Here is an 8,590-nt window from a genome sequence, read left to right as displayed (position 1 = left end):
CTGGGACTACAGGCACATGCCACCACGCCGGCTAATTTTTTTGTATTTTTAGTAGAGATGGGGTTTCACCATGTTAGCCAGGATGGTCTTGATCTCTTGACTTTGTGATCCGCCAGCCTTGGCCTCCCAAAGTACTGGGATTACAGGCGTGAGCCACTGTGCCCGGCCGAGATTGTGTCTTCTTTACACAGGGTGTAGTGGGCACTCAATAACTAGTTGAATGACTAAACAGCCACGTGAACTTGGCAGCCAAGAGGATAGGGACAGGAAGGGTATCTGGCTGGGAAGCCGTTTCCTGATAGATGTCTGTCTGACAAGGGCATCAAAAAAAAGTCTGTGGCTAGGTGCGGTGGCTCACACCTGTAATCCCAGCACTTTGGGAGGCCGAGGTGGGCGGATCACGAGGTCAGGAGATCCAGACCATCCTGGCTAACATGGTGAAGCCCAGTCTCTACTAAAAAATACAAAAAAGTAGCCAGGCATGGTGGCGGGCGCTTGTAGTCCCAGCTACCTCAGGAGGCTGAGGCAGGAGAATGGCGGAACCTGGAAGGCGGAGCTTGCAGTGAGCGGAGATGGCACCACTGCACTCCAGCCTGGGTGACACAGTAAGACTCCTTCTCAAAAAAATAAAAATAAAAATAAAAACAGTCTCCGAATGATTCGGGTGACTTGTCTCCCTGTACTGGTTAAAACTAGTTTCAGCTACAAGTGGCAGAATACCCAGTATAACAGTGGCTCAAATAAGAGATTTCTCTTTCATACTAAAGAAGTCTACGGATAAGTAGGCCGAGGCTGCTAGGGTAGTTTCTAATCACTCAGGACAAGGCTGATATCTTGTTGCTCTGCCATCCATTACAAATGGTTTCTACTTCATGGTCCAGGATTGCTGCCTGAGCTCTAGACATTGCAAGCACATTGTAGCCAGAAGAAAGGGGTGACAGAGGGTACCCTTGCATTCACCTTTTTTCTTTTGTTTCTTTTCTTGGGAGGCAGTGTTTTGAGACAGGGTCTCACTCTGTTGCCCAGGCTGGAGTGCAGTGGCACGATCACAACTCACTGTAGCCTCAACTTCCTGGGGTCAAACAGTCCTCCCACCTCAGCCTCCTGAGTAGCTGGAACTACAGGCACATGCCCCCATGCCCGGTTTTTTATTTTTGCAGAAACAGAGTCTCACTATGTTGCCCAGGCTGGCCTCGAACTCCTAGGCTCAAGCGATCCTCCAGCCCCAACCTCCCAAAGTGCTGGGATTACAGCCGTGAGCCACCACACCCCAGCCCCTTTTTTCAAAAAAAAATTGACTTTATTTTTTCGAGCAGTTTTAGGTTCACAGCAAAATTGGGCAGGAAGTACATAGAGTTCCCATATACACACAGCCTCCCAGTCTGTCAGCAGCTCTTACCAGAGTGGTACATTTGTTTCAATCAATGACCATACATTGACACATCATCACCAAAAGTTCATAGTTTACATTAGGGTTCACTCTTAGTGTTGTACATTCTGTAGGATTGGACAAGTGTATAAGTCCATGTATCCACCATTATAGCATCATACAGAAATATTTCCCTGCCCTAAAAAGCTTCTGTGCTTCACGTGTTCCTCATCCCTCCCCCAATCCCTGGCTACCACTGATCTTTTTACTGTCTCCGTAGTTTTGCTTTTTTCAGAATATCATATAGTTGAAATCATGTAGTAGCCTTTTCTTTTTTTATTTGAGACAGAGTCTCACTCTGTCACCCAGGCTGGAGTGCAGGGGTGCGATCTCGGCTCACTGCAACCTTCGCCTCCTGGGTTCAAGCAATTCTCCTGCATCAGCCTCCCGAGTAGCTGGGATTACAGGCACCCACCACCACACATGGCTAATTTTTTGTATTTTTAGTAGAGATGGGGGTTTCACCATCTTGGCCAGGCTGGTCTTGAACTCCTGACCTCGTGGATCCACCCACCTCAGCCTCCCAAAGTGCTGGGATTACAGGCGTGAGCCACCGCGCCCAGCCGTAGCAGCCTTTTCAAATTGGCTTCTTTCACTTAGTGATATGCATGTAACTTTCCTCTGCATCTTTTCATGGTTTGATAGCTCATTTCTTTTCAGTGCTGAATAATATTTCACTCTCTGGATGTGTGACAGTTTCTTTATCCATTCACCTACCGAAGGACATCTTGGTTGTTTCTAGATTTTGGTAATTATGAATAAAGCTGACATAAACATCCGTGTGCAGGTGTGCATACATTTTCACCTCATTGAGAAAATATGATGGAGTATGATTGCTGAATCATTTGGCAATGATTAGTTAAAAAACTGTCAAACTGTCTTCCAAAGTGGCTGTACCATTTTGCATTCTCACCAACAGAGTTTCTGTTGCTCCACATCTTTCCCAGTATTTGTGGGTTTTTTTGTTTGTTTGTTTTGTTTTTTTTGCATGTGTGTGTGTATGTGTTTAGATGGCCGGGCTGGAGTGCAGTGGCACTATCTCGGCTCACTGCAACCTCTGCCTCCCAGGTTCACGTGATTCTCCTGCCTTAGCCTCCCGGGTAGCTAGGACCACAAGGATGTACCACCATGCCTGGCTAATTTTTGTATTTTTAGTAGAGACGGGGTTTCACCATCTTGGCCAGGCTAGTCTTGAACTCCTGACCTCAAGTGATCCATCCGCCTCAGCCTCCCAAAGTGCTGGGATTACAGGTGTGAGCCACCGCACCCGGCCTCCCTTGGCAGTATTTGGTGGTGTCAGTGTTTTGGATTTTGGCCATTCTAACAGGTGTGTAGTTCCTCCGTCCTTTTTTATTTTTTATTTTTTTAAAGCCACTTTATTGAGGTAGGATTGACATGTAAAAAGTTGTACATAGTCAGTGTATACAACTTGATGAGTTTGGGGGTTATCTCCCTTCTTTGTAAGATACCTTTTGGACGTTAACAAATAAAATATTATATTCCATGGCCAGGACTTAGTCCCATGACCACAGTTAGCTGCCAGGTAGGAAATGTAGTCTTTATTCTAGGTGGCCAAGTGGCCATCTGAAAAGTCAGGTTTCTTGTGGAGGAAGAAGAGAGAATGGACACGGAGCCACCCAGTGATCTCTGGCACATTACAGGGAAGGGAAATCTCAAACTTGCTTAAAGGAACTTCGTTGGGTGGGTTCAGGGGTATTTTATGGAATTTCACCAAAGACATGATGTGTGGAGGTTGCCTCTGAAGACGCAGCATCTGGAAAGTTGCCAGAAACCAGCACCGTTCTTCCTCTTCTGCCTTGCTGCGGCGGTATGCGGCTCGTTCACTTCTTTCTACACATCTGCTCCATTCTTTTCTCTCTGCATGTGGCAGGAAGGACATCCCAGCTTTAGCATTTCAGTCAGTTAACTAGCTTTCCAGAGCCCAATTCCAAAGTCCTTGGAGAGAGACTCTGATTGGTCCAGCTTGGATCAGGTGGGAGAGAGAATCTGATTGGTTTAGCTTGAATCAGGTGTCTGTTGAGTCTGGCTAGAACAAACAAGGCTGCAGGGGTCCACCTCCAGAGGAAAGGAGGGCAGTTTTCAGAAAATGGGTGTCATGGGATGGGAAGACTCCTCAAAATATATCTAGAGCAGAACATATTCCTCTCAGGTCCATGTCCCAGGACTTTGCAAACCGTCATTCATTTAGGTAAACATTTATTGAGCACCTGCTGTGTGCTAGGCACATGGATCTGCCCTCTAGGGATTTTGGAAATCTCTTTGGAAATTGTTCATATCTTTTTTTTTTTTTGAGATGAAGTCTCACTCCCATTGTGCAGGCTGGAGTACAGTGGTGCAATCTCAGCTCACTGCAACCTCCACCTCTTGGGGTTCAAGAGATTCTCCTTCCTCAGCCTCCCGAGTAGCTGGGATTACAGGTGTGCACCACTATGCCCGGCTAATTTTTGTATGTTAAGTAGAGACAGTGTTTTGCCATGTTGGCCAGGCTGGTCTTGAACTCCTGACCTCAGGTGATCCACCACCTTAGCCTCCCAAAGTGCTAGGATTACAGGCATGAGCCACACTGTGCTGGCCCAGTTCTTCATATATTTAACCTGAATTGTCTGTTAAAGCAAAATCATAGCTCTTTAAATTACTCATCTTTTAGCTTTCCAGGTTTCAAGATGGGGATCAAGGGATTTGGTAAACACATGCTTCTGTTTCCCCATCTGGATTCTGGGGAACCATAGAGATGGCCATGCTTTCTCCTCTTTTTTTTTTTCTTTTTCTGTTGACCAGTTTAGAAAGAAATGTTCTCCCCTCCTTGTCTTTGTCCCTTTAGTAAGAAACATTTTGGTTGTTTTTTGTTGTTTGCTTTGTTTTTTGAGACAGGGTCTCCCTCTGTCACCCATGCTGGAGTGCAGTGGCACAGTCAGGGCTCACTGCAGCTTTGACCTCCCCAGGCTCAGGTGATCCTCCCACCTCAGCCTCCCAAGTAGCTGGGACTATAGGCACATGCCACCACATGGAGATGGGGTTTTGCCAAGTTGTCCAGGCTGGTCTTGAAGTCCTTGGTTCAAGTGATCCTCTGGCCTCAGCCTCCCAAGTAGCTGGGACTATAGGCACATGCCACCACATGGAGATGGGGTTTTGCCAAGTTGTCCAGGCTGGTCTTGAAGTCCTTGGTTCAAGTGATCCTCCTGCTTTGGCCTCCCCAGGTGCTGGAATTACAGGTGCACACCACCACACCCAGCTAATTTATTTGTTTATTTTTTCTTTTCAGTAGAGACAAGGTCTCACTATATTGCCTAGGCTGGTCTTGAACTCCTGGTCTCAAGTGATCCTCTTGCCTCAGCCTCCCAAAGTGCTGGGATTATAGGCATGAGCCACCATGCCCAGCCTCATGTTTTAACCAACTCAAATATGTTGCCCTCTCCTTAATCTACCTGATTCTTTTGTTTTCTTTCTTCAGCCCTGGGATGGGCCTCCATGGGTCTCAAATATGGAAGTGTCTCAAGTTCACACCTGAGGAGGAAAATGTTAGGTTTCTAGCCCCTGTAGGAAAAGAACCCAGAACTTGGCAGACCTTTCTAGCATCAGCAGCAGCTGATGATAATGATCACCAGTGCTGTTCATTGAGGACATACTCCATGTCCAGCACCAAGCTAAATCCTGTATGTGCATCCTCTCATACATATAGCCCTCATACCAACCCTGAGAGGTAGGCATTGATTTCCCCATTTTACACATGGCTAATCAGGAAGCTCAGAAAGAATAGGCAACTTGTACCTGGGCACGGTGGCCCATGTCTGTAATTCCAGCACTTTGTGAGGCCAAGGCAGGTGGATCACTTGAGGTCAGGAGTTTGAGACCAGCCTGGCCAACACGATGAAACCCCATCTCTACTAAAAATACAAAAAATTAGCCAGGTGGCGGGCGCCTGTAATCCCAGTTACTCAGGAGGCTGAGGCAGGAGAATTGCTTGAACCTGGGAGGCAGAGGTTGCAGTGAGCCAAGATTGTGCCACTGCACTCTAGCCTGAGCGACAAGAGCAAAACTTTGTCTCAAAAAAAAAAAAAAGAATAGGCAACTTGTTCAAGGTCACATAGCCCCCGAGTAGTGGAGCTCAGCTTCAAAACTAGACCCCCCTTAGTCCAGAGGCTTCCCACGTGCCACAGGCCTCTGAGAACACTCCACATTGCCTCTGAGGTCTGCCCCATGCATGTCCTCCTGTGGGTATCATTTTGCATCTTTGGCGGTACCATTTCGAATGTGTTTACTAACTCTTGTCATGTAACTCTGGAAATCAGACTCTGATCCCATTTTATTTTTGTCATTGGAAAGAACAGCTGGACTGGGGTCAGGGTGGGGCTGTGGTACATGGATGGAGCACTGTTCTGTGCTCTGCGGCTTCCCCACCATGTGACTCTGGGTAAGGGCCTCCCCTCTCTTGGCTTCAGTTTTCTCATCTATGGGCCCTTTCCAGCTCTGACATTCTGTGCTTTCCAAGTTAGCTGTGCATTTCACAAGGATTTCATGAGGTTGTCAACTTCCACCCCCCACTGAAAGAGGGAGTGTGTCTGGGAAGTTGCCCATCTAGGCTGAGCCTGCCTGCGACATGTGAGACTTGGTTCTTGTCATCACATCTCTGGCCTTTCCCACATTCTGATGTTTGTTCTGCAGTCTCTGGGCTTTGGGGTTATCTGGTGTTGTCTCTCCAGTTCTCCTCAGTGGGGCTGAAGTGTGCTCCCTCCACCCTCTGCCATCTCCCCAGATCCAGGTGACTGAATGCCTCCAACCCCTCTCTGCTCACCCATAGCATCCTGGCCTCTTCCTCCTTGTCCTGACATAACTGTTTATTGAGCCTGGGGTTTGGTGAACAAGTGTCCCCTGCTTTTATCTTAAGGGAAGATAGAGATGTCTGTGTTCTCCCCTGTGGCCTTTTGCTCAACATTTTGTACATATTTACAAATCATTCATCTGCTCAGCAACTCCACAAGTTCCCTAGTATCATCCCCGTTTTGTAGACAAGGCACTTAAGGCTAAGAGAAGTTAACAGATTTGTCTAACAGACACACCGGCTAGTGCCAGAGGCAAGATTCAAACCCAGGCCTGGCACACCCTGTCATGCCACATGACTTTGACTCACTACATTTACATTGCATTGGATTCAGGGAGAAAAGTCCGTGGTCTTCTTGGAGTGGTGTGACTGGTCTCTGGTTTCTGTGTGTTTTTTTGTTTGGTGGGGTAAATAGGAAGACCCTAGAGAGAAGTTCCAGAGGACAGCAAAACTCAATGTATTTGTTCGGGGGTGTGGGGGTTGGGAATCACAGAGACAGGGTTCCTGAAGGAAGCACCTTCTTCCAGCTCGGCATCCCTGAACGTCTATCCACATTTGCTTCTAGATCTTGGAAGGAGACCAAGCCATCCTGCAGAGAATAAAGAAGGCTGTGCGGGCAATCCACAGCTCCGGCCTTGGTAAGTGAGCCTGCTGGGTGCCCCGCCTGGTCAGGAAACTCCTCTCCCAGCCCTAGCCTGGAGCTAACTCCAAGCTCCCGTCCGTACCTCCACAGGCCATGTGGAGAATGAAGAGCAGTACCGAGAGGCCGTGGAATCCTTAGGCAACAGCCACCTGTCCCAGAACAGCCATGAGCTGTCCACAGGCTTCCTGAACTTGGCCGTGTTCACCCGCGAGGTTGCCGCACTCTTCAAGAACCTGGTGAGGCCCCTGTCTCTTCCTGGCCCAGCCCTCAGCTGGACTCAGGGTAAATCTCGTGGTCTTAAGAACCTGACTGGGAAAATCCGTTTCCTTCCCTCTCCCGATTTGCCCTTGACCTCTGATCCATGATCTGAGGTCCCGTTTCAGCCCTGACCCTTCTTTTGGATAATCCTCCTTTCTCTCTGGCTTCTTACCCAACTAACTCTTCTCTCTCTGTTCTCCTCCTTCTCTTCACCCAGGAGCAGAGGAGGGTCTTACAGCAGGGAAGAGCCCCATGCAAGGGAGAGTTCCCTGGAGGAGCTTTGGGATAAAGGAGAGAAAGGCTCGGGGGGTCCTACCTTTATACCGCTACTGCTGCCGCCGCCACCGTCTCCTCCTCTCCTCAGTCCCTCTTTCTCCTCTGCTTTCCCAGTCACATCTGCTTCGTACTCAAATCCCAGGACCTGTCCCTGCCCCACAAGCCTCTCAGCCCCTGCACATGGCCCAGTGGCCTCAGGTTGCTTCCTGATGGCCTCCTTGGTGACTGCCTCCTCTCTGGTCCTTCAAGTCCTCGCCTCAAGGCCACCCTGTGATAGCAGCTCTTCCCATGAGCAGGCACAGTTCTCACTACTTCACATGTTCACTCATTTAATCCAGGGTGCACAGCTCTGTGGGGCTTGTGTGACTGTTGTCTCCACCTTACAGGCTAGGAAACTAGGACCTCCAGGTTAAGCAGCTTGCCCGAGGTCACACAGTTTGGTCTGAACCCAGGTTGTCTGACTCCAGAGTCCAAGCATAAGCCTGGCTGCACTGCCTCCCAGGAAAGCCTCTTGTCTCCCTCCAGGCTATGGCACTGGACCAGCTCTTGTGGCTCCAGTCCTACCCAGCATCCTCCCTGGTTGGCAGGGGCCACATCACCCTTGAGAGGCAGTGTGCTCAGTGGTTAAGCACCCAACCTTGGACTTAGACTCCATCTTGGAATCCCCACTCTGCTGCTTACTAAGTCAAGTCACTCAGTCTGCCCAAGCCTCAGATCTCTCATCTGTGAAACTGGGATAATAATGCTACCAACCTCACAGGGCGGTAATGAGGATTAAGCAAGTTAGTGCCTACTTTATGGTAAGCGCTCAGTAAATGTTGGCTAATATTATATTAATGGCAAAACAGCAATGACTTTTGCATCAACCTAATAAAATCTGTCATTGTTATAGCTCTTGGCATAGCTGTGCCTCGTACACTGTCCTGCATGTAAAAGCCTTTAACAATGTTTGAGGCTGGGTGCAACAGTTCACACCTTAATCCCAGCACTTTGGGAGCCTGAGATGTGCGGACTGCTTGAGCTCAGGAGCTCTAGACCAGCCTAGGCAATGTAGTGAGACCCTGTCTCTACAAAAAAGTATGAAAATTGCTGGGTGAGGTGGCTCATGCCTGTAATCCCAGCACTTTGGGAGGCCAAGGTGGGC

General features: G+C 48.6%; 1 protein-coding gene across 1 annotated transcript in view; it reads left to right on the top strand.

Annotated features, from left to right (window-relative positions):
* Positions 1-6,838: 6,838 nt before the first annotated feature.
* The window catches only part of ASAP3 (ArfGAP with SH3 domain, ankyrin repeat and PH domain 3), a 29,573-nt gene continuing 27,821 nt past the window's right edge, over positions 6,839-8,590 (top strand). The window contains exons 1-2 of the mRNA XM_011977819.1: positions 6,839-6,907; positions 7,003-7,148. The gene's annotated coding sequence lies outside the window, so the exon portion shown is untranslated. The remainder of the gene's footprint in view (positions 6,908-7,002; positions 7,149-8,590) is intronic.

Source organism: Mandrillus leucophaeus, unplaced genomic scaffold (assembly GCF_000951045.1).
Source record: "Mandrillus leucophaeus isolate KB7577 unplaced genomic scaffold, Mleu.le_1.0 Scaffold185, whole genome shotgun sequence".
In the NCBI taxonomy this organism is placed as follows: Eukaryota; Metazoa; Chordata; class Mammalia; order Primates; family Cercopithecidae; genus Mandrillus; species Mandrillus leucophaeus.
The sequence above is the reverse complement of the archived record's forward strand: the minus strand, read 5'-3'. Positions and strand labels throughout refer to the sequence as shown.